This window comes from Micromys minutus, assembly GCF_963924665.1.
Source record: "Micromys minutus genome assembly, chromosome: 3".
NCBI lineage: Eukaryota > Metazoa > Chordata > Mammalia > Rodentia > Muridae > Micromys > Micromys minutus.
Window position 1 is genome coordinate 19,036,970 of NC_137972.1, and position 25,963 is coordinate 19,062,932.

General features: G+C 48.5%; 1 protein-coding gene across 1 annotated transcript in view; it reads right to left on the bottom strand.

The window, feature by feature from the left end:
- Positions 1 to 17,745, bottom strand: part of TSPAN11 (tetraspanin 11) — a 60,764-nt gene extending 43,019 nt beyond the window's left edge. The window contains exon 1 of the mRNA XM_080914048.1: positions 17,623 to 17,745. The gene's annotated coding sequence lies outside the window, so the exon portion shown is untranslated. The remainder of the gene's footprint in view (positions 1 to 17,622) is intronic.
- Between the last annotated feature and the right edge of the window lie 8,218 nt (positions 17,746 to 25,963).

The window sequence follows — 25,963 nt, forward strand, 5'->3', positions numbered from 1 at the left end:
ACAAATCCCTGTGGAGCAGTGGCTTCAGACGTCTCTCCTGGGTTGTGGTGTTGACAGAGCAACAAAGCTGGATTTTGGGGCTGCTGAGGTCACAAGCACACCACAAAGCCTCCTCAGAAAAGCAAGAGCAGATACCTGGGTAGTGATGTCATGTTCCATGCCATTCCTGAGGACTGGATATATGTATAATGCCACCATTTGTAAGACTTTGGGACTACTCTTTCCTTCTCTTCTGCAAGCCCGCCCCCTGCCATTCCCAGGAAAGGAGTCTCAAAGAGCTCAAAAGATGAGAAGCCATAGGTGGAGTCCAGATGGGCCTGCCGTCCTGGTAAGTCAGTTATGGTTCTGACAAGGCTAAGAAGCTGAAAGGGCTCTCAGTAATTTCAGAGCTGAAAGCTGAAGGAGGGATGTTTGTAAGGAGACACAGTGATCCTTAGATGTGTGTGCATGTGCTTCTGTGTGTGTGTGCCTGTATGTGTGTATGCATGTGTGTCTATTTGAATTGTGTGTGTATGTGTGTGTTTGTATGTGTGTGTGTTTGTGTGTATGAGTATGTTTGTATGTGTGTGCTTGTGTATGCCTGTGTGTTTGTGTGTGCTTGTGCATGTTTGTGTATGTATGTGCATGTGTGTATGTGTGTATGCATATGTGTATATGTGTGTTTGTATGTGTGTGTGCCTGTGTGTGATTGTGTGCGCTTGTGTGTTGTGTTTTGTGTGTGTTTATATGTGTGTGTGCTTATGTGTGTATGTGTGTGCCTGTGTATGTTTGTGTGTGCTTGTGTGTGGGTGTGCTTATGTGTGGGTGTGCTTGTGTATGGGTGTGCTTGTGTGTGTTTGTGTGTATGTGTTTGTATTCAGAGGACAACTTTAGGTGTTGGTGCTCACTTTTCACTTTATTTGGAAACAAGGGCAGACTCTTATTTATAGTCACTGACCCTCAAACTTCCAGCAACTCTCTTGCCTCTGCCTCCCATTTTCCAGAAGGACCACACTGAGATTACAGAACCATGTACTATTTTCTGTTTCTTTTTTACGTTGGTTCTGGGGATCTAAACTCAGGTCTTAAGGCTTTCGTGGCAAGGCCTTTTTCTCTACAGAGTCATTTTTCCAGTCTGTCTGCTTCACTGAGAACTGAAGCCAAGCCCTGGACAGCGGGAGGAGCCAGAAGTCACATTGTGGCTTTGTGTCTATACAAGACTCCCACTCCTGACTGAGGACTAGAGAAGGAAGCTAAGCTGAGGCTTCCTGTGTGTCCCTAATTTGCTGCTCAGTCCCCTGGTGGGATGCTGAGGATGAGCCTTAGCAGAACAGTGCAGTTGGCCTGTCCCCTGCAGCTCTAAATTTTGTCTTCCAATTCCTTTAGCTTGATGATCTCATATGAGAAGTAAAACCATGGTGTCTGTCCTGGGCATAGACTACACTTAGGTCTGTAGGAGGCAGCAGGGCCCCCGAGTCAAGAGAGCCACCATGGCCATCCATGCACTACAAAGAAAGCAGCCAATGCTCATAGAACCTTCTGGACAGAGCCACTCACTTCCTTGTCGTGGCTGCCTAGGCTGGAGACTTGGACTCCTCCCTCTGGTGCTGAACTTCACGGTGAGGCATGTAGGCATGTGCTTGAGTCTCTGGGGAGGCACCACTGTGTCAGCGTGTTGATGTTAGCTGCTGCACACGCGTGGATGGATGTGGGCCACTGTTTGGATCAGTCTAAGGGTTGATTGCTAACTATAGAGTCTCGTGGATGGTGCTGTAGGTGGACCTTGAATTAAGATCCTGGCAGTGAGAATTCTTAGTGTCTAAGTTCTCTGAGATGTTTTCCTAAGTGCAGGATGGGACTTTTTTTTTTTTTGGCCTTATTTTCTGCGCCAATGTGCATTATATGTGGGAATCCACTCCCTGCCCTGTTTTTAGCTGTGTGCTCCCTTCAGGTTCCACAGTAATATGCACATGCAACACACACACATACACACACACTCATATAGACCCAGACAAACACACACAAACACACACACATGTACACATATACACGTGTACACACATGCTTACAGAAGTACACATGCACAGACATGTACACGCTGTACACATACACACATGCTTATGGAAGTATACATACATGTGTATACATGCATGCATGCACACATGCATACACACATGAAAAAATATACACATACATACATATATACACACATACACTGATACACATATACATATACACGTACACACATGTGCACACACATATTCATACATGCACACACAGTGTACATACACAAGTATACAAACACACACACACACATACACACACGCACACACACACACACACATACACACACACACACACACACACACACACAGAGTCTCCTCAGGTTCTGTTTGCTGTCACTTTCTGCCAAGTGGTTCTGACTTTCTTTTTTTTCCCTTTTAAAATTTTCAGTCTGATCTTGGACAGAGGAAGTCCCCGGCACACATGACAAGTGTCAGTGAATAAACAAACAGCAGCAGCACTAATCATTGGGTGTGAGCACCGGCTGTCACCTCCAGCACTGTGATCCTTGGCAAGCTGAATGGCCTCCAGGGCCTCAGCATCTTGCTTTGTAAACTGGAGATGGTGCTGGGCCAACTCTGCCTCCTTTCTGTGTAGTTTTGAGGATTAAATGGGCTGGAGTGTTCTCAAGAACTTCATGTGCTGAAATGTTCAAGGGATGATTGGACCCAGATCTTGAAGGCCATTCTCAATGAAGGACAGTGGAATGTTGGGGACATTGCTCTTAAGGTAGCAGTCCACCATAACCATATGGCTTTCTGAGTAGGATGCAAAATGGCGGACCCTCTTTCTCAGTGGGGCTTCCCTGTCTCTGCCTGCTTTTCTCTGGAGTGTCTCTGAACACAGGTCTCTGGGCTTATCTTTAAAGTCACCTTGCACAGAGCTCTCTGCAAGCTGCATAACTCAGCTTACACATCCCACACTGGATTCCTTCCCACATGATAATTAGGTGCTGTACTGCAACCAATCAGCCCTTCCTGCTCACTTGATACCATGACCAATTAGCACTTCCCACCTGTACCCCTGAGCATGCCCATATATACCCTATCTTTGAAGCAATAAGGTAAACTTGTCTCACTGCAGCAATCTCCAGAGGCCATTCTGCCATTCAGTACTCACAGTCACCCAGACCCTGCTCTCTGCCTCTGCCCCCTTTCTCCCCTCAGGATAGTGGCCAACAGCCTCCAGGGAGAAAGGGGAGGCACAGTGGAAAGTAGGTGCTGTGTCAACTTTCTGTTGCTATGACAAAAGTCAGCTAAAAGGAGGAAAGGTTAAGTTTATCTCATGGTTTCAGGACTTTCTATGCATGCAGTTGCTAGGCAATGTCACTCTGGCCCTCTGGTGGAGGGGGACAGGTGTCAGGACACACCCCAGTGGCCTACATTAGACTCCACCTCTTGAAGGTATCACCCCTCACAATAACACTGTCTTGGGGGCTGAGACTTCTACTCACAGGCCCTTTGGAAACATTCTAGACCCCAGTTACAGCATCTGGGTTAGCCCAAGTACCATACTACCTGTGTCTGCCGTCTGGGAATGTACTACAAGTCCCCTCTTCCTGTGTCCGCCTTGCTCACCAGCGCCTCCGACCAGATGTTTTCCAGAGAGACCCTGCTCCTGGCCGACCATGATGATTCCCTTGCAAGAAGCCAAGACTTTTATGTGACAAAGTAAACTGTTACGGACCGGAAAGTCCTTTTACAGCAACTGGTGGCTTCCAACCGGGCAGCAGGGAACACATTCTCCATGTGCTGAAAGGCAGGCAGCAGCCAGGGCGACTTACAGTCAGGGCACCCACATAGCCTTGGCCATCACCATGGGCATGAGGTCATCAAGTGAAGATGGTGACATCTATCTCGGTGCTTAGGTCACCTTCCCCAACCCCTGTGATTTAAGGAGACTTAAGGACACCTAGCCTCTGGCCCCACCCCTGTGCACTGCTTTCTCCATGATGCCAAGCTTCAGTTTTCCTGTGTATTGGACTACAAGAAAGACCTCCCTTACTGAGTGTACCTTTCAGATGCTTTGATCACGGTTATCTCAGATCATTTCTGCATCCCAGTTACGGCTGCCATACACGACACGCTGGGTCTAACTCGGCATCCATCATAAGTAAATCTCCTTTAGGCTCACAAGGACCCCACGCAACGGGCATCAGACCCATCTCCTGTCACAGATGCAGAAAGGGCCACCGAGGTCAGATGAAGGCCACACACTAAGCTGAGGGTGTTCAGGCAGTTTTAGCAGGTGACATGTTTCCTATTCTCACACAATTTTCTGTTTACACTTATTCTGTCTGGGGAAATGCCAGTGATAACCATTGTCTCTCTATTGTAACTATCAGTGACATTCCATTTACTTAAAAGAATGCAGATGCTAAATGCAGGCCCTGATGTCACGCCATCTGTCTGCAATTTTGCACACTCCCTAAGCCTCTTTATCTTCCTACTCCATCCTTCCCACCTTGGTGGGTTTCTCTAACTGTGTGTTGCTCTGAAATCCATGGTCATCAAGTCCCCTTGGGAAGCCCAAGTTGCAACCCTTCACTGTAGTCAACACTGTGTTGAGTACCCCTGGTGGTGAGTCTTTGGAGTCTTAGACTTTCCCCAGCTTTGCTGTAGGACTGTAACAAAGACCATGCAGAGAGGGTTCAGGAGCTGTGTAGAACCACAAGGAGAGCTAGGCATGTGTCTCAGTCCCCAGAACTGTAAACTGCTACCACTATACCACTGGGAGATGGACCCTTCCCTAGAAATATCATTCAGAAAGTCTTGAGGCAGACGGTGGACATTTGTGTCCCTCTGATGCCGGTTTGGCTGGTCTGAGTACACACAGTGGTCTTTGCATGAGCAGGAAAGAAATGAGACTGTGTGATCTGTAATGACCAAGCAGTGGAGCTACCGACCCATCCCGGAGCGCTACCTGGGAGACATTTATTTTTCCAGCTACTGTCCTGCTGGGTTCTGGTTCAGCGGCTCAGCATTGTTTTTCCTCACTGGATTGCTTCTCTGAGAGACACAGTCTTCTCTGGATAAAGGGAAACTGACCTCCATTAGAAAGAATGATGGCTGGTGCACGCTCAGGTTCCATGTTGTGCCTACTCAAGTGCTTTCTGTATCTCTGACCTCCCATGTGCTCCCAGGTCCTGTCTCCTAGTTTGTCAATAATGTAATCCCTTTTCCTGTAACTAAGATTAAATACATGACCAAAGCAACTTAAGAAAGGCATAGGTTCTCCTCTCATCGATGTCCAACAAGGCCATCCTCTGCTACATACGCAGCTGGAGCCATGGGTCTCTCCATGTCTGCTGGGTTTTGGTACTCTTAGGATGGTAGTTTTGTCCCTGGAAGCTCTGGTTGGTTGATAATGTTGTTCTTCCTCCGGGTTGCAAACTCCTTCAGCTCCTTCAGTCCTTGCTCTAACACCTCCATTGGGAAACCCAAGCTCAGTTCAATGGTTGGCTGCGAGCATCTGCCTCTGTATTTTTTGGGTTCTATCAAGGCTTGATGCCCCAGTGTAAGGGAATGTCAGAGCAAGGAGGTGGGAGGGAGTGGGTAGGTGGGTTGGGGAGCACCCTCATAGAAGCAGGGGGAGGGGATGGGATAGAGGTTTTCTGGAGGTAAAGCCAGGAATGGGGATAATATTTGAAATGTAAATTTTAAAAATCCAATAGAAAATAAAGAAAGACAGGATTATTTTGGTTCAAAGTTTAACGGATAGAATTGATTATGGTGAGAGAGACATGGTGGCAGAAGTATGAGGCGGTTGGTCATGCTGTATCCATAATCATGGCCGGGGGTGAGAGGGACGGGTATGCTGGTGTTCAGCTGGCTTTCTTTTTCTTTTTTCTTTCATTTATTCAGTCCAGGACTTAAGCCCATTGAATGGTGAAGCCCATATTCAAGGGTAGATTTTCCCCTCATCGGTTAAAGCTTTCTGGAAACATTCTCAATGGCACACCCAGAGGCGAGTCTCCTAGGTGAGTTTAAGTCCAGCCATGTTGACAGGAAAGATTAACCCTTCTTTTTCCACTTAGGTCTGAGGTCATTCCTTCACCAGACATTCTGAACTCACTGCTATCTGATGAACACCTCTCCATAGTTCCTAAAGTGACTTCTAATTGCCAAGGAAGGAGGTAGCTTTTTAGCCTTCTCCATGGAAGCGAGACACTGGCCCACCTTCATTTCCCAATCTCCCTTCTTTCTGTGTGTGTGCTGGGGATGGGGCCCAGAGCTTTATGATACTGGACTTGCATTTAAGCTACTGAGCTACAACCCTGACCATATCTTCCTTCTGAAATACCCTTACTAGTGACCAGTGATATGGCCTGTGATGGCTTGAATGAGAATGGCTCCCACAGGATCCTATGTTTAAATGCTCAGTCATCAAGAAGTGGCACTGTTTGAGAAGGATTAGAAGGATTAAGAGGCATGGCCTTGTTAGAGGAAGTACATCACTGGAGGTGGGCTTTAAGGTTTCAAAAGCCAACATGAACCCATTTTGTACCTGATGCCTGCTACCTTTACATCAGGATAATCAGGTCTCAGATACCACCCTAGCATCTGTCCACATGCTGCCTGCCATGATATTAATGGCCAAGGCCCTGACACTGTAAGCCAGCCCCAATTAAATGCTTCATTTTATAAGTTTCTGTGGTCATGACATCTCTTCACAGCAATAGATCAGTGACTAAGAGACAGCCTCACTGGCTTCATGGTCTCATTCTGTTTTGATTCTTCTTGAGTGTCTCCAATGAGCCATAATTGCCATGATTTGAAGATGGCCCCAAAGATTATGAATTAGAAGCTTAATCCTCAATACAGCAGAGAGAGAAAAAGAGGACCAGATAAGAACCCATTAGTGGCACTTTCACTGGGTGGCCTAATTGTTTCCTGTGGTTTGTTATGAAACAAGATTGGGCTTCCTCTTGCTCACTGTCCCTCACCTCCTCTTACCCTTCTGTCTGCAGCTTGAGAGGACACGTCATAAAGGCGCCCTCCAGAAGCCATGTGATGCTCCTGAACCCTCTACCTTCGTGGACCATGACTAAATATAGTTCTGTTCACGGAAACTTATGAACAGCTATTACAGGCTGCTGAGATCCAGGCTCATCCAGAGCTACCATACATTCAAAGTAAAGTTGTTGGTTTTTCTTGCCATCCCCCTCTGTCTTAGTCCTCCTCTTGAAGGGACCCTCAACCTCCTTGCCCAATGTCATCCCTTGTCCTTATGCCACCTAACCCCCTTTGCATCCTCTTCAGTGAGCATCTTGGGGATCTACTCTTTCTCTTCCTTTTACTGTCCTGCCTCAGACTTCTCTTCACTTAGCACTGAGTAGTTATTTATGTACCATTTCCCCTGAGATTAGATAATTAGTCTATTAATTCACTGACTGTCTAAGGTCCCCATATGTGTACACAAGTGCTAGCTACGTGGTAGAGATAAAAAAGGATGAAACAAATTAATGAGGCCATCTGACCTGCAAACCCTCAGTGCTGGAGCAACAGGCAGAGTAATATCAATTGAAATATCAGAGTGTATGAAGTTCAAGGCCAAGATGTACTTGCAGGAGAGCTGAAGAGGGAATCTCGGTGACAGTTTAAAGGAAAAGGAGCTGGATAAGGGTTAATACCAGGCTTTGACCTGGATTTTATAAGAAATGGGGTCTGTCCCCTCTAGACCAGGGATAAGAATTATACATACCACTTAGGAGGTTAAGAAGGAAACTCGAGTGGCTCTCAGAGTCTGAGTCTGGGGAGTGAACATTCATTTCAAAAAAGTCTGGAAATATGGTTATCGGAAGGGACCATCAGGCATATTAATTGATGTCATGGGCCTCTATTGGACATAGCAGAGAGCCCACAACAGACCACCCGGCAACTGCATCAGTCCCGGCTGCATCAGTTCTAGGCTGGCATCTGCATGTGTAGATCCGGCCAGGGAAAGTAGATAGAGCTTAGGGTGAGAAGCCAACCCCTATCCCCACCTAGAGAAACTGCTGCAGAGCGGGCTGAATTTGCCCATCTTAAGCTTCAGCCACACTCTTCCGGAAGTTTAGGACCTTGACTCACAGTCTGAGCACTCTTGAAAAACCAGCCTACTGGTACTGAAGTAGATCTCCTTGGAAGAAAGGCTCCTCTTTGCTTCACCCAGGCTAGGCACCGTTCACAGCCCATACCACAGACACTGGCGGCTTCTTGGCTGAAGGGTAGGGGGTGTTGCACCTGGACCCAGGAGAGTGGAGGGGCTGAAAAAACTCCTTGCTTCAAAGGATTACCAAAGAAAGGGACTCTTTATGGGGCCCTCTTGGAAGTCCACTGGCTTCAAGGCAGGATAGGGAGTGGGTAAGCAGACACCCAGGCGTCAGGGATTGCCTCTGTTCCTTACTGGATGACAGTGATTGAGGTGCTATGTGTCCCTTTCTGTGCCTCCGTTTCTCTATCTGTACCAGACAGAGTTGGTGTTCTGGAAGTATGTTCTTCCAAATGACTTTTTCAGTAGACTTCAAGATACAAAACTGTAGGCCAAGTGCACTTTTGCTGCTGAAAGAGGGTGTTGAGCACCACCCCAGTTAAGGTCCTCTTATTACTAGCTCCTCCTCCCGATGCACCCCAAAGCCAGGACCACAACTCAACCTCAGCTCTAGGGCTCTGAGATCATGCCTCTTAATTCTTTCATGAGTATTGTCATAGCACAGTTGTCCAAGGTCAAATGACCCCAGGAACAACAGGAACTGAAGGGCCTTATGAGGCCACCTAGGAAGCAGTCCATGTTACAGATGGTCTGACTGCTGCTGATCTCTGGGCTCCAGCCACCCCCACCTTCCTAATTTTCATCCTGATAAAATCTACACAATATAAAATTTACCATGGTAACGGTTTTAACACATGCGATTCTGTGGCATTAAGTACATTCCTAATATATTTGCCTCTTGCTCTTAAACTTCTAGAACCTTCTCATCATCCAAGATAGGAGCCTCGCACATTGAAATACTCATTTCTCTGCCCCCCAAGGCCTCTGGAGACTTCTACTCTGCTTCCTGACTGTGACTTTCTTCCAAGAATTTCCTAGCTTCAAGGCCCCCGTGTCCTTCAGTTTGTTGTGTCTCCTACCACAATGTTTTCAGGACACTTCTGGGCAGCCACCCCTGTGCTAATACCTCAGGTTAGACCCATCAGCGGGCCAGGGATTGGTGCTGGCTCACTTCCATCCCCCAAAGGCAGCTCCTGGATGGACTCACACTGTTGCCATAGTTTTCTGGACCCAGCCCTCGGCTGAGGGCACTGAGGGGACTGGCTGCTGGGGCCTCGCAGTCTGAGAGCTGTTCGCCTTTCCAGCAGTTTCTGCAGCCCTCCCTCCAGTGCAGACTCCGCAGCGCTGCCCAATGTCTACCCACACCCTGCAGCAAGTGATAGCACTTGGTAGAAATTAACCAGACTCAGAATCCCGCCCCAGTTACAGCACAGTAGAAAGGGACCCCCAGTCTCTCCATTCTATGCACTTTAGGGAGGAGGAGGGACTGTCCTACAGACTTCCATTATGTGTTCGTTACTCTCTGCTTCTGTGTACTCATAGACTGCTGGCTGTGAACCAGATGGGCACACGCTCCCTTCCGGGTGATGGGAATCGGACAAAAGTGCCCCTGCGATTCAGACACTCATCTTTCTTCCCAGACAGGGATTCCCGAAATTTCTCATTTGCTTTCCAAATAGTGTCTGTCTCATGTCTGGAACAAGACACCATGGCTTAGTGGTTAGCCCCAAGACCATTACCTTCCTAAGAGTTGTGTGTGTGTGTGTGTGTGTGAGAGAGAGAGAGAGAGAGAGAGAGAGAGAGTCTGTAGTCATGTGAAAAATGTTATATCTGATTACCCCAGTTCCAAGGGATTCCATAGAACCAAAAGTTGGAAGGCTCCCTCACCCGAGGTTAAGGACTGCTGACACTCTTTTCCTTATAGGGGCAACAGACAAGCCTGCCCATTCCAAAAATAATGGCCATGTCTCAGGTGCAAGGCCAGACCTAGAAGGTTCAGAGTCACTGCCAGAGGCAGGTTTTCCTCTGCAGCCAGGGGTGCCAGGTGTCCAGCCTCTGGGCTCAGTTTGCTGTCTCCCCCACAACACAGATGCATAAGACAGTGTCTGTGCTGGGAATGTAAGAACAGTCTTGTGTCTAAATTTCAATTTGGGTGTTCACTTTGGGGCTCAGATGGGAATCCGCTGATGCTACTCACTGAGGCAAGCGTGAAAGCTGCTAAGGCTCCTGGTAAATAAACCGTGGCGTTCCATCCCAAGTCATTGGAAATGCATTTTCTAAGGACTTGATAACTCCTAAGGAAAATGCTAGAATCTTCTTCCCCTTGCAAGTGAGCCAAGAACACAGACACTTGCCTTTTAAAAAAGATATTTGACTTTTCTGGACAAAGAAATGCATTCTCTTGGACACTGGCCAAAATGACCACAGTGTTACCCCAACTCTGCCCCAAAGAGAAAGAGGTAGTGTTGTCTAAACCAGTCTCCTGATTATGTTCAACCTACTATCCCTGTATCACCGTTACCCATTCCTTCTACGGTTGAGGAAATTACCTACATGTCCCAGGTGAGGAAGAAACCCTCTGTTTATCTTTCATTAACTTGTGGGAGGCACTTATTGGTTTGTTCAGGGGTTCAAATACAACTTGTAAACTCCCCCGAAATAATTCACAAGGGTATGTTACATGTCTGGAAAGGAGGTGAACTTGTCTGTCCACTGGTGGAGAGTCTCTCCTCCCCCCAACCCATGGAAAGGATGTATTCCTGTCCTCTAAACATGTAGCTTCTGGGTCATTTATATGAGACTATATGAGTATCCTTAGTACTGAACAAAGACACAGACTGAGAGTAACCCAGCAAGGCAATTTCTTTTCGTAAAGAGTATATCAGGACCTAAACTAGGCTAATGAGTGCACCTGCCAAAAGATGCCCACTGTCTTTTTCCCCTAGAGTAGGTAGTGACTGTGTCTCATCCCATTGGTGGGAGCTTCAAGGGGAAGCGTGTGACAGAGCTTCTTCCATGTGCCATCGCCTTGGCCCTGCAGAGTCAGTGTTTGTGTAGTCGATGGGTTTTGTTGCCCTTTGTCTTTTGAGACAAGACCTTCCTCTGTGGCAGAGGCTGGCTCTCAATTCCCCTGCCTCATCCGGAGGACTGGGATTCTAGTCTTTCTCATGGACGCTGCATTTGTATGACTGACATTCAGAGGCACTGTTATCCCATTTCACAGATGGGACCATGGCTTGCATGTGGAATGCCTATGTGTTTGGATACTTGGTGGCCAGATGATGGCGTTGTTTGAAAGACCGTAGAACCTTGGCAAGAATGTAGCAAAGGTGGGCCACTGGGGACAGACCTTTGAGGGCTGTAGCCTTGCTAGGCTTCTTGTGTTATGTAGTGACTGGTAACTTCCTTCCTTTTTGTCAGGAACAGGAGCCAATCTGCTGCTACGACTCCATAGTCACAATCCTTTGCTTTGAAATGTGAGTGGCATAGACCCCGCTTCCTTTGGGTCTCATCTATCTAATCATAAAGTGATTAGAAAAGTATTTGAAATACGGACAACAATAACATGGCCTCTTCATGCTCAACTTGCACCATTTTCTGGGACTGCTGCCTATTCTAGTCTTGTCCTTTCGGCATTACAAAGGGGAGGCCTGCTTTCCCTGACCCCCCCACCCCCACCTAGGTTACTCTACTACTGGTTCCTACTCTCTAAGAACCTGAGTAGAATTTCAGGTTTACTGGGATTGAAAGTCCTCAGGGGCCTGCTCGGGTGACCTGTGCTTTTCCTCCCTCCCTGTGCATCTGCTCACACTTCCTGTCTCACCAGATCTGCCCCCTCACAGAGTAGTTTTTATCTTCCAGAAAGTCTGCTGCTCTATGGTTCTGCCTGCGGACGAACCAACACCAAATTGAACTTCCTTTTCATGGCCTCTTCTCTGATCATCTCTTCCCTTTAACCCAAAGAACGTTCTCCCGACGACCAAGTCTTTACCCCTCTTATCTGCTCAGCTTTGGTGCAGAAGTGAGCATGCTCAGAGAGTGAGCAAGTAACCTGAAGACCGAGAGCAAGGAGAGTCCTGCTCCCACCTCCTCCCCACCCTTACTGTTTCCTCTCGGAGTTTTGTTTTGAGAGAGGGCTTGTTATGATGCCTGGGCTAGCCTTGAATTTCAGTAATCCTGCTGCCTCAGCCTTCTGAGTAGCTGGGACTACAGACGTGTGCCACCGCACTGGGCTTTTTTCTGAGCTGTTTATGTATTTTCTTGTGTGTGTGTGTGTGTGTTAGTGACATTGAGAATTGAACTTATGCTTTGTGAATTCCAGGCAGGCAATCTCTCCCCTCCACCCAACACACACACACACACACACACACACACACACACACACACACACACCACGCCACATACCACACAATGTAAATGATGAAATCAGAAAGGCAGAGACCCACACACAGAAATGGAAACTTCCATCATGTTCCCATTCTGTTGAAAGGGCTTGTTTTGCCCTAACTGGGACACCACCTGCCTTAGTTAGGGTTACTATTGCTGTTTTGAAACACTGTGATCAAAGCCACTTGGGTAGAAAAGGTTTGTTTGGCTTATAGTTTCATATCACTGTTCTTCACGGAAGGAATTCAGGACAGGTATTCAAACAGGGCAGGGACCTAGAGGCAGGTGCTGGTGCAGAGAGAGGTCTTGGAAGAATGCTGCTTACTGGCTTCCTTACATGGTTTGTTTATCCTGCTCTCTTACTGAATCCAGGACCCCAGCCCAGGGATGGCACAACCCACAATGGATAGGGACCTCCCTCATTAATAACTAATTAATAAAACACTGGATTTTCTGGAGGCACTTTCTCAATTGAGGTTCCCTTCCTTCAGATGACTCTAGCTTGTGTCAAGTTGGCACAACACTGGCCAGCACACCATCTTATAATGTGACCCCAAAGGAAGGACAGATTATGGGTCCAGGCAGCTTCATGGTCATGCAACCAGGGTGGCTCACAAGGCCATGGGCTCAAAAGGGCCCCGGGCTGGGATCGCTGCTGTGCCGTTGGCAGCTTGAGATGTTTAACAATGTCACCTTTGAACTTGTGTTTTATGCGTGAAACCCAATTCACCAGCGGGACACGGATGTGAGGAAGGGACACATTTGCACACATTCCACCCCTCACCTCCTCAACCCCCTCTCTTGCTGCTGCCCCACATGCCAGGAGCCCAGGATTCCAAGAGTCCACATAAGGTGTTAGTTGCAATTGTCCTGAGATTCTGTGCTGGAACCAGAAACTGCTTCCAGTGCTCTTGGCAAGGTCAGCATCCCGAGAAGCAGGTTGCCACACCTCGTCTTTCTCACGTACCGCTGCTTCCTGCAAGAGCCAGCACAGCAAACACAACCAACACAGACAGTGGGTGAGAAGACGGCGCCTGACAGGGTCACTGCTCTCCTCAGCCCTTCCCTCCTCCTCAGGAGCACGAGGCTGAAAGCTGCTGCCGGCTGTGTCTGTGGACCAGCCCGTGCCGCGGAACCAGTTTCGAGCATTGCTGTCCTTTTAGGAGGAGCAAAGCGAACCCATGACCTGTGTGTGCACTGTGTGTGGGATTTGGGTGATTCCACACAAGTCCAATACCCCCGACGTTTGCTATTTTAAGCGGGGATCGCATGGTCCAAAGCTTAGTGGCAGAAGTCACGCTGGTCACTTAAAACCAATCTTTCTTTACTCAGAATGTCATTCAGTGTTAGGAAATGATAGTATGGTGAGCCAAGGGAGAACAAGGAAGAAAGGAAAGGCTTTAGGTTTCTGTGCTCTTACTGGTGTTCCTTGCACAGTGAAGTGGACTTCTGTGTTTCCATGCTGAACTGGGGCCCCCAAATTATACAGTGGTTCTGATTGGTGGATGAATTCTTCCCATGATACCTCATAAGTCATGACCAGCACTCTTTCTGAAATGCCCACGCCATGAGCATTCAGTGGATATTTACCCTCTCATTAGTCAAATGTTTGGCTAGTTGGTAGGGCTAAAAGAATTAATCATCCCACCCTGTCTTTAGCTGATTCTGAGGGACACAAGTTCAAAACCAGGGAAGGGGGCAGTGATCTCCAAGCCCCAGGAGGCTGGTGCTTATCCAATGCCTCACCACAGTATTCCAAGAACACTCAGAGAAGTGAAGGCCCTACCTGCCTAACGGACTTCACAGTCTGACATAACTTTCTCCATTTCTGAAGGCCTCAGACACTCCGGGGAATTGCTGCACCCGACCCAACATTTGCTTTTCTTCTCTTTAAACATCTTTGAACCTGCTCTGTTAGTGAGGGGCCCAGACTGATTGTCTAAAATGGAAATGAATAACACAGCAAAGAGAACAGACGCGGCACAATTAAACCACCAGGTACCGGGTCCTTTAGGTTTTTAAAAACTAAAACAAATATCTCGTGCGTGTTAAAAATTGATCGGCAAAGGTCTCTTAAAGCATGAAATCTCATGGGGTAGGGTAGAGAACCCCCAAGGGGTTCACCCGACAACCTTGCTAAAAAGGGAAGCTGCTCACTGTTTCAGACCACAGCGGGTACCTGCCCAGAGATGTTTGTCTCACATTCCCAGAGCCCTCTGTAATAGTCCCAGTTCCTGGGACTTTCAAGAGAGACTGTGGGTAAGGTAGGCTGAGGCTGTCAGATGGTGGCTGTGCCCTGCAGGTGCGCCTGAGGAGGAGTGGCCAGTATCTTAATGACTGTCATTCTGCTGTGAGGAGACACTATGAACAAGGCAACCCGTATAAAAGAAAGCGTTTAACTGGGGGGGGGGGGGAGGGTGTTACAATTTTAGGCAATTTTGGAGGCCATTCAATGATCATCATTTAGAAAGCAGACTGGTATGGCGCTGGGGCCACTGCTGAGTGCTTTGTATCCTGATCCTTGGGCAGCCAGTAGAGAAAGAGAAAGACACTGGACCTGGTATGGGCCTTTGAAATTGCAAAAAAGACCAGTGATATGTCTCCTCCAACAAAGCCACACTGCCACGTCTTCCAATCCTTCCCAACAGAGTCACCATAAGCAGGAACCAGGCGAGATGTCCCAGTGGGAAATAATTCACGGGACTCCATCATTCCCCCATGAGCCGCGGTGTGCAGTGGTTACCTGTCTCACGCACACCATTCTGACCACAAAGCTATCTTCCATCTCACCGAGCTCATCAGACACGTGGGGACCCAATGCCTCACTTAACTAGAAGAGATCACTTCCCAGATCTACAGAGAGGAAAATTAAAACACAGTGAGGCAGGGGACTCATAGAAGGTCACACGGGATGAAGGGCAAAGGGGTCTGCCTACCTGCGCTCCAGTGTGACTGGGCCTGTGAGTATCGTGTGGTTTCCATGCTGGTGTTTTTCCATCTTTTTCTGAGAGTGGGGGTTCATCTCTTTGACTAGAGCTTAGGGGAAGCAGTTGTGTGTTCATGGATCCCTGACATGCAAGTGCCGGCTCATGTCAGACGTTTGACGAATACAGGGAGTACACCATACAGGTCGCCTCTTCCCCCGTTTCATCTGCCCCGTATGTGGTATTTTATCAGAGCCTGGGAGCCCACAAGGGTCAACCAGAACAGGAGCAGGTATAAGCAGAAAAGCTGGCAGCCCAGAGGAACTCAGAGAGCATTCCTGCTCTCTTTGCTCAGTGCATCTTTGCTCTCAAAGCACCCAGAATAAAAAGAAGCCACAGCAGCCAGGATCAGACTGGTACTGATGTTGATTGTTGACCAATGGGAAGGAAGCAAAGACGCAGACTCAATCCCAGATAATACTTAACTCTGTGTTTCTCGGCCCCCATACCCAGGGCTCTCTCCTTCCACAAACATTAATAGTCACTTGGAGGAAGTCTCTGTGACAGGTGACACCTAAGGTCACAGCTACCTAACCATGTCTTGGTGTCAGGTGCTGTCTTCATATCAATGCTGAAACCCTCCCACCTCCTGACTCTGGCCCAGGACTGCACTTGGGTCTAAAGTCCCTAAACTACGAAAGGCAGGATTCTGCAGGTAATATCCCAAACCCGTGACCTTGGGGAGCAAACTGTAGGGGTGAGTCCTATAGCTAAGAGCAAGATGACAGATCGCATTACCGACACTCTCCTGAAAGTGAGCTTTCTGCAGAAGTAAGATGCTCAGAGTATATGAAGACCATCAAAGCCTGTTTTTGTTGTTGTTGTTGTTTGCTTGCTTGCTTGCTTTCTGTGCTGCAGAAGATCTTTACACAGAAACTATGGAGGGCCTGTCTACAGTTTCCACAGTTACAACCAAGAGTCCAGACACAGGCTCCAGACAGACATCCCTCTCGTGCTGAGTGTAAGGGCTCCCTCTACCACCACCGACTGAGCAGGTGCAGACCACCAGGACATTCCCAAGCTACCAGCTGACACGTGTGTTCCCAGCACTGTCCCCTTGCTTAAAGCCCTATCCCAGGCATCCCCACATTGTTTCTCCAACCTTCCAAGAGACAAGTAGGGCCTGGTTCGTGGCCCCACTGTGTACAATAAGCCTACAATAAGCAGTGTGGTGGCATAGTCATGGTAGATAAATTCCCTACTAAGTTCTGGTCTGAGCCGAGGCTGCCAAACTCCACCCGCTGTTTTCCTAATGATTCATTAATTAAACACAGACCATCTAGTCGGGCTCAATCCTACCCTCTTCCTCTCCCCAAGACCCCAGGATACTGTAACTCTACCCCCCTGGAGTGCACTTAGGAATTTTCTAGAAGCTGGCTCTTCCTCTGCTATCCCTTCCAACTTTCTGCCTCAATTTGGGCCACTTGTGGAGACCTCTGGTTGCTTCTTCCTGTGCTCTCTGCCATCTAGCCCATGATGCTAATCAGTCTTCTTTATTTTACAACTAGCACACACACAGGTGAGCACTGCATAGTACAACCAAAACCACCACATTCCAGAATCTTCCTCGCTATCTTTCCCGCTCTCTCCAGCAAAGAGGGTAGACACCGCTGACAAGGCCTGCCTTACTCCAAAAGTTTCCACAAGTACACAGCTTGGCTGTGTGGATAGCCCAGCCTGGGAAGACAGACTGCCTGGGAACAATACCCCAGTGTCTTAGACTCAGCAGCTGCCAGCGGCTAGCAGACCCCACTTTGCATGGGGTCCAGCAGCCAAGGTCTTGGCACCTTGCCTCTACTAACAAACAAGAGACAGCCCCTGGCTTTTGGGGTTAACAAAGAGGGGAATTTTGGGGAGGGCCAGTCATGGACGGGGCACCCTGTATGAGCACACAAAGTTAAAGGCAATCCAGTGAAGAAAGGCAAGGCAGACACTCAGAGTGGTACCGACCCCACCCCCCACCCCGCTGAGCACAGTGGGGCACTCACACGCGCACCCACCGCGGGATCCTGCCCCATCCTCAGTCAAGGGCAACTTTCTTGGCCACGGAACCCCTTTTGGATAGAGATGGGGACGGGCAGCTGAGCTGGAGGAGCCATGCCAGGAAATCCCCTCGGCTTGGCTCTTGATGCCAATCCCACCGGCGTGCTCCTTTCTCGCCGCCACCTGCACTTACCGGGCCACAACCGCCAGGCTGGATGCAGCGCGGGATCAGGAATCCAGAGCAGTGGCTGTTGCTGTCCTGGCCACAGCCGCCAACCCCACCCTGCGGTCCCTGCCCACTGGCCCGTGGTGGCTGCCAGCAGGCCGCCCCTCTCACTCAGACTGAGGGACGCGCCCACAGGCCCGGGGCGGGCGGGACCGGGGCTGCTCTTTGTTTGGAGCTAGTTTTTTTTTTTTTTTTTTTCCCCACTCAATTCAGCGCGCACGGAGCTCTCAGTCCTTGCACTGGTGCTGAAGTGGCTCCAGGAAACTTGTGAGGAGGGAGTGGGGCGGAGGAGGAGGAGAGGCGAATGGCCTTCCATCCCAGTCCCACCCTCTCATCAGTAATTCCTGTCTCTGACTTAGATTTGTTCTCCTCAAGTGGGGGGAAATCCCAGGATCCGGGAAGAAGTGAACCCATAAAGGGTTCCTCGGGATGTGGGGACAAGCCTCCCATTTCTCTCCTCACTCCTGAGACACAAGGTACACTTTTATCAAAATCCCGTGGGCCATCGGTTTTTACCCTCCTTGGAAGCAAAGAAAAGCCAGATCCGGTTCTGTACTGGAACACTGTAGGAGGGCAGCCAGCAGTGGTAAGGGTGAGGAGTTGCTGATCTCCCACTGCCTGGCCAGTGGGTGAGCACCCTGTGTGATTTATCAAGAGGAGTAGCCCGTGCTTAGCCAGCCTTGACCACAGACCTGACAAGAGGAACTTAAGGGTTTGTTCTGTGAGTGTGCAGGTGATCACAGACTGAACGGCACAGCCACAGCATGTCTGTCAGAAGGGACAAATGTTGGTGCCCCGTTTGCTTGCTTTTTCTTTGTTATTCAGATTCCCATGTGAACAGTATCACACACAGTCCCTCAGTGTGGACCGTATCACACACAACCCTTCTGAAAACATCCTCACGGACACACCCAAAGGTGTGTTTCCTAGGTGAGTCTAAATCCAGTGAAGTTGACTACTCAGTCTTACGAGTCGGGGAAAGCAGAGGGTTCCTGGCTACTGAGGCCAGCCTGCTGATCGCCCCAGCTGGCTGCTAAAATGGGCTTCACAGGAGATATGGGGTTGGGGATGGCCTTTTGGATGTGTTTTGTCTCCTTCAGAACTCATCCTGAGAGTTGGGGGTTCAGGGGTATGGGACCTTTCAGAGCGTTTGCGTGGTGGGGACTCACGCCACAGGGCTAGTTTCTCTGGGAAGTGAGTTTGTGTTCCCAAAGTGAACTGGCTACCCCGAGAGTGGGTTCTTTCTTATTTCATTTTTATTGTGTGTATGTCCAGGTGTTCATGTGTGGACAGATGTGTTCATGTGTTCATGTGTATACAGATGCATGAACATGTGTGTGTACAGAGCAAAGGTTATCATATAGGAATAACTTACCTCTTTCACTTGCTACCAAGCCCTAACTCACGTGAGGCTCTTGACAGACATGCCTGTCTTTTTTTTTTTTTTTTTCTTTCTTTTTTTCTTTGACCTGCAGAACATGGAGTATAGACTTTAATTCTTTATATGTTGTTCAGTCTCAAGTGTTTTGTTGGAGCAATAGAGGATGGACTAAGAAAGTGAGATGGAGGGGCTCAACGGAGGTCATGGCAGTAATCTCTCTGAGACGAACTGGGCATGCTGGTGGTGGAAGGAAAAGATACAGCAGAGAGATTTACAGAGCAGAAGGGGGAGCCTGCTAAGGCGTGGGGGGGATGGGGGATGAGGGGTAGCATGAGGGAGGGGCCTGATTTGAGGGAGAGACCTGGGAGTGTGAGGGAGGGACCTGGTGTGAGGCAGAGACCTGGGGGTATGAGGGAGAGACCTGGGGATTGAGGGAGGGATATGGGGATTGAGGGAGGGACCTGGGGATTGAGGGAGGGACCTGGGGATTGAGGGAGGGACCTGGGGATTGAGGGAGGGACCTGGGGATTGAGGGAGGGATATGGGGGTTGAGGGAGGGACCTGGGGATTGAGGGAGGGACCTGGAGATTGAGGGAGGGACCTGGGAATTGAGGGAGGGACCTGGGGATTTAGGGAGGGACCTGGGGTGTGAGGGAGGGATCTGGGGATTGAGGGAGGGACCTGGGGATTGAGGGAGGGGCCCGGAGATTGAGGAAGGGGCCTGGGGATTGAGGGAGGGACCTGGGGTGTGAGGGAGGGACCTGGGGTGTGAGGGAGGGATCTGGGGATTGAGGGAGGGACCTGGGGTGTGAAGGAGGGACCTGGGGTGTGAGGGAGGGATCTGGGGATTGAGGGAGGGACCTGGGGTGTGAGGGAGGGACCTGGGGTATGAGGGAGGGGCCTGGGGTGTGAGGGAGAGACCTGGGGTGTGAGGGAGGGACCTGGGGTGTGAGGGAGGGACCTGGGGTGTGAGGGAGGGGCCTGGGGATTGAGGGAGGGGCCTGGGGATTGAGGGAGGGATCTGGGAGGGGGATGTGCTGGAAACTTTGGTAATCCATAGGAGAGCCTGAAGTGGACAAAGATGAGTTCATAGGGGAGCCAACAGGGCTGAGATTACTCTGGGGAAGGCGGCTAACCAACGTGTGAAAAGTAATTCTAGAAGTCTTAGGAGAGGGAAGCAAGAGATGGACTGAGAGAAGCAGTGAGAGGTGAGGTAAAGGTGGTACAGAAAATGAGGAGCAGTCAGGGCTGAAGATGGAGCTGAGGGTCTACAGAAGAGATGGAGCCAGGGAAGGAAACTAACACCATCGAGAGGGACCACGAATGCTGCAGGGTCACAGAACTTGGAGGAAGGGTCAGTGGCAGCCCAGTATACAGGGGGAGAATTGAGGAGGGTGCTCAAGTCAGGGAGTAGGGTTTGTCTTGAAGATTGGGACACGTTTGGAGACTTGGAAAACAATTACTTAGTGCTGGCGTGTCTAAGCCAGGTCAATGGTCATGGTTTGGATCTTAAATATCCCCCAGTGGCTTGAGTGTGGAAGATCTGATCCTAAAATGTGGTGCTGTTGGAACCTTTAATAGATGGGCTAAATGGAAGATCTTTAGGGCCCTTCCAGGGGATGTTGAAACTCTGGCATCCTCCCCTTCTCTCTTTGCTTCCTGGATGCTGGGAAGCGAACAGCCCTGTCTATCACATGTTCCCACCCCAGGACCACAGCAACGTAGCCAAACAACATAAACGGAGGAGCCTTGCAGCCATGAGCCAAAGAAAACTTCCATCTCCCCGGTCGTCCTCTGTAGCAGGCCCCTCACCACAGTGAAGAAAAGCTGATTGGCACACTAGACCCGTGGGGGATGCATGGATGCTGGGCCCACCCGACTAATGCAGGGCACGTAAAGGCAAGTCTCTTGGTTCTATTCTAGGGGCTCTGAAGGTCTCTTCAGCTCCACGGCTTCCTGAAGAAAACCCTAATTCAAGCCTATTCTCTACCTATATCCCTGTTTGCTTCCGTCTTAAGGTGTTGTGCCAGAAGTACCTTCTAATGAACAGTCTGCGTGCAAATTTCCATGTGCTACACAGTTGACAAGTACAGATGAGGCCTTAGCTTATTTTCTGTTGCTGGAACAGAATACTCAAGACGGGGTTCTAAAACACAACAAAAACAAACAAACAAGCAAACAAACAACAACAAAATCCCCCAAATCGAGGCTCATTTAACTCGAAGTTCTGCAAGCTGGAGGCCAAAGTTAGTGAGGCTTCATCTCTCTGGCTTCTTGGCTCTAGGGTCACTGGGAAGGGTTAATGATTCCAGGATAAAGGCTTGGACTTGACCTCAAATGAGGCGATTCCAAGGAGCAGGGATGGACATAAAGGGTCAGAGAAGCTGCCAGTAAAATCCAAGGCAGATAGGACTGGAGAGGTGCTTCAGGGGTTAAGAGCTCTGGCAGCTCATCTGGGGTATCCAGGTCCCATTCTCCGCACCCACATCATGGGCCACAACCATCTGTCATTCCAGTCATGAGGATATAGTGCCCTCTTCTGGCCACCACAGGCACAGGCATGCGAAACATTTCAAGCGTAAATTCAGAGTATCTGATTTTTAAAAAAGGAGAAAATAAATAAGTAAATAAACACAAGACAGAGTGCATGATAAAGAGGAGGGAAACCAAAAAGAGGGTGGGAGATTTGGGAGCCATGTGGGGAAGGAGAGAGGCGTGGGGTAGGCTGGAGCAGGGAGGAGTGCGGTGTGTGGGGTAAGGATGAGGGGGAGTTGGTACTCATCAGAGTTATTCATAGATAACAATAATTAGGAGAGAGAAGACTAAAAAATGCCCTGGAGAATTTTTTAACGACCCTGGACACCAGGACACAAGGAAACATCTGGACGAGCATATTCCTTCTCCAGTAATATCTCTAGTGGCATTAAATAATTAGAGTAACGACAGTAACGAATGACAACAAAAATCCCCAATGATATGTAAGTTGAACGTTTCCAGGAGCCATGTTTAAACATATGACAATAGAGGGAGGGGAGGGGTAAGGGCAAAGGTCACAGACCCTCAGACCGGAGAGAGAAATGTCAGGGGGAGGGGGGTCTCTGGCATGTCGGGTATTGCTAATATCTCAGCTTGTTTTCCCTTGCTGTCACACAGCGCCCAAGGCTGGGTAATTTACTTTAGAAAAGAGGCGTATTGGCTCACGGTTATGGCGACAGAGGTCCAGGATGGCGTGGCTGTATTTACTTGCCCCGTGGTAGAATAAGGTTTAAGGGGTGGTACCTGGGAAAGAGGAAGTGGGCAGAGCAGGGCAAACGCTGTAACATCCTGCTCTCAAAGAAGTGAACTCATTTCTCTAGAAAGGCCAAGTCCCTTTCAAAGGCCTTTCCTGAGAACTCTGCACTGCCGTCAGCTTTCAACCAGAGTTGTCGAAAACCGTGTTGAAACTGCAGGTGCCCATCGACAAACACAGAGTATTTCAATAACTCGAAGAGAGAAACCTTCAAAATGCTCGCACCACACACACACACACACACAAAGTCAAGTGTTGGGGGTGCTGAATAGGTGGGTTAATTGGCTTTTATCAAGCCATCCCACGCCGTATTAAAAATCATAACATCTCCCTCTAGCCCTTTAAAACATGCGGCTCTGATTTGTCTGTGCAAGTTCAAAATGTAAAACACCATCGAATTCATCTTAGCGATGTTTTATTTAATTCGATGAACTTAAAAGTTTGTGTGCGTTAACATAAAAATTAATAGCGTGATCCTTTGCACTCTGGCATCTCTGTGTCCCAGTTCTAGTGTGTGCTGGTTGGGGGAATGCGGTGCTAGGGGTGTGGAATGCAGGATTCAGGTGTCCTGGACAGCGCTGGTCTGCCGATAGATCCGTAGGCCCAGCCCTTGGTGTGGCCACTGTTCACATACACTGTGCTCATCTGAGTTCAGATACTGGGTTTGCCAGAGCTACCTGCAGACTGCAGAGGCGTCTGAGAGCAGAGTGGACTGACATCCGGGGCAACACAGACACAAATCAAATTCCAGTTACGGAATCAAATGCTGAGTTTTTAAATTAAAGTCTAGGTTGAATGAAAAAAAAATAGAAGAAAGCGAACAAACCAATCAACCAACTAACCAAACACCCTCCAAACAGACAACCAAACCAAACCAAACAACCCCAAAACCAAAAACCAAACCAAAACAAAAAAAAAAAAAAAAAAAAAAAAAAAAAACCGAAGAAAATAAAACCCCAAACAAAACATTGTTTTTGACTTCCACTCAGCACCTGCTTTTGCCCACTGAGCATCCCAGTTGGCCTGGAATTTCTGATCCCCCTTCTCTGCCTCTCAGGTGCTGGAATTCCTCGAATGTGCACTTGGGTATTAACACATCTGGAGAGTTTAACAGCTGCATGTGCCTAAGGGCCCTGGTATCAGAACAGGCAGGCATAGAACATGAAAGCGCCCCACCCCCAACCCCAGGGCAGCAAGGAGGAATGTAGCCTGCAGTTGGCTCTCTGAGTTCATGTGGACCTTCGGTTTGACATTCAAGTGCTCACAGGTCGGGAACTGTACAACTTGCATTTCTCCACTCTGGAGCACCAGCCTGTCTTTCAGAACTTTCCCCAATCACTACCTAGGAGACTTGCAAGGCAAAGAAGGTTTCCTTGACAACCCAACTCCAGCCCCGCTGCCAGCCTTGCTTGGTTAAGCTGTTCCTGTGGCCCTTGAATTGCTGTGTGTGGCCTGGTGCCCAGCCATTCTAGGAGAAAGCGGTCATGCTCTTGGAGGCAGTGGGAACAGTACGAATGCACATCACAGACAACTTGCTTGCCTTAATGGTGGTGCTTCCTCCTGACCCTGGAGAGCAGAAACTGGCCTTGATTTCTTCATCCACGGTAGATATGGGGCTTGATTGCTAATTGTCACAAGACTGGGGGTGGTCAGCTCCTAACTGTTGACTAGTGGCGACCAGCTTGTATTTGACCGTGAACGTGGAAGCCTAATCTGTCAGTTTTCTACCTATGCCTCCTAATGCTTAGTGTGCAGAGAAAAGGTGGTGGAGCCTCACAGTGTCAGCGTAATTCCCAGGAGAGAGATGTTACTGCAGAAGCTGGAGCTGCTCTTGGGTGCACTTCTGTGACACCAGGAACACTAGTCACACTAATCAGTACCTGTAACAATGATTGGTTTTCATTAGCAGTATCAGGAGCACTGTGCAAGGTCTGATTTTTTGCTTGCTTTCTTGGTGTTCCACACCAAAGGCCTCCCAGCCTGCTTTTTCCCATCCGGAGAATATGCTTTAAAGCAAAACACAGAAAAACACATGTAGACACAGCAAAGAAGACAGCTAAGCGAATGTATAAGCAACAAGCAAAGTGACACTTAAATCTGTGCAGCTGCGGGTTTGGGGAAAGCTCACCCACTCCTAGCTTCTCTAGGGAGCACCTATAGCCTGCAACTAGAGTGTAAGCTTACTGCATCAAGGGTCACATGCATGGGAGGGAGGGAGGGAGAGGGGGGAGTTAAGGAGGGAGGGAAAGAGAGAGGGAGGAGGGAGAGAGGGAGGATAGGAGAAAGGGAGGAAGTGTAGAACAGCTACTAGCCACATAGCCTGTCTAGTACCCATTAGGAGGGAGGGATGGAAGGAGAGACGGAGAGAGAAAGAGAGGGTGGGGGAAAGGGAGAGGGAGAGAGAAAGTGTGGAAGCCACTAACCACACAGTCTGTCCAGTAGCCATTAGGAGGGAGGAAGGGAGGGAGGGAGGGAGAGAGAAAGTGAGAAAGGAAGTGTGGAAGTCACTAACTACATAGTCTGTCCAGTAGCCACCAGGAGGAAGAAAAACCTTACAGATTTTTACTGGAACTTTGTGCTCCATAACATTTTATATGACTTTTTTAAAAAGAAGATTTTCAAAACTGTTTTAAAATGTATTTACTATTGGTTAGCTTATATATGAATACAATGTTTTAAAGTCATTATGAGCAACATCTACCTATTTGCATCACAGTAGATTTAATCAATATAAAAGGTTGAAGAAGTCCCTGGACACTTTAGAGTCAAAGATCATCATTGTGTTATCTGAGAACACATTTTTTTAAATAGTAAATCACATTATGAATGTACGTGGCTGGCAACTTACCAAGTTTTTTTTTTTTTTCAGATAAATTCCTAAAATTGGAAAGAGAGAAATGATTTAGCTTGGTTGTTAGACACACAAGTGTGTGTGTGTGTGTGTGTGTGTGTCTGTACTACATATGAGAGAGTGCGCACGCATGTGTGTGTATGTATGTATGTATGTATGTATGTGTGTGTATGTATGTATATATGTATGTATGTATGTGTGTATGTATGTATAAATATACAAAAAAGTTATTGTCCACTGATGGTCACTCATTGCTAGAATTAAAACTATCTGCTGAAAAGAATTAAATATGACTAAAAAAATCATAACTAAGTTACACAAATGCCAACATTGCTGAAAGGAAAGAATCCACAGTGCCTAAAACTCTCACTTTTAGTCCAACAAAAGTCAGACATGGAAGAAAGAGAAAAGAACAGAAAAGCACCTCAGACAGGAAGTTCAAATGTGTGAACCAAATAAATCTCAATATGCCGATACCCTGGATTAAAATCATTCCAGTTCTGATTAGGTGGTGAATTAGCTTTTCTCCCCTTTCTGGAACAATATGCCTGAGAGAATGACAAGTCTGGAAGCACAGGACAGGGGGCCATCACAAAGGAAGTCACAGGTGCAGAGCCCTACATTCATTAGGCAGACTCCACGGTGGTTTCATCAGTGACAATGGCTGGGCTGTGCACGTTAATTAAAACATAACCAAGGGCTTCAGGGCCACACTGTCCAGCCGATCAACCACTAGTCATATAAGCTGAGCAGTAGCTAGCCCCCATGTTGCTGATCACATCAGAAT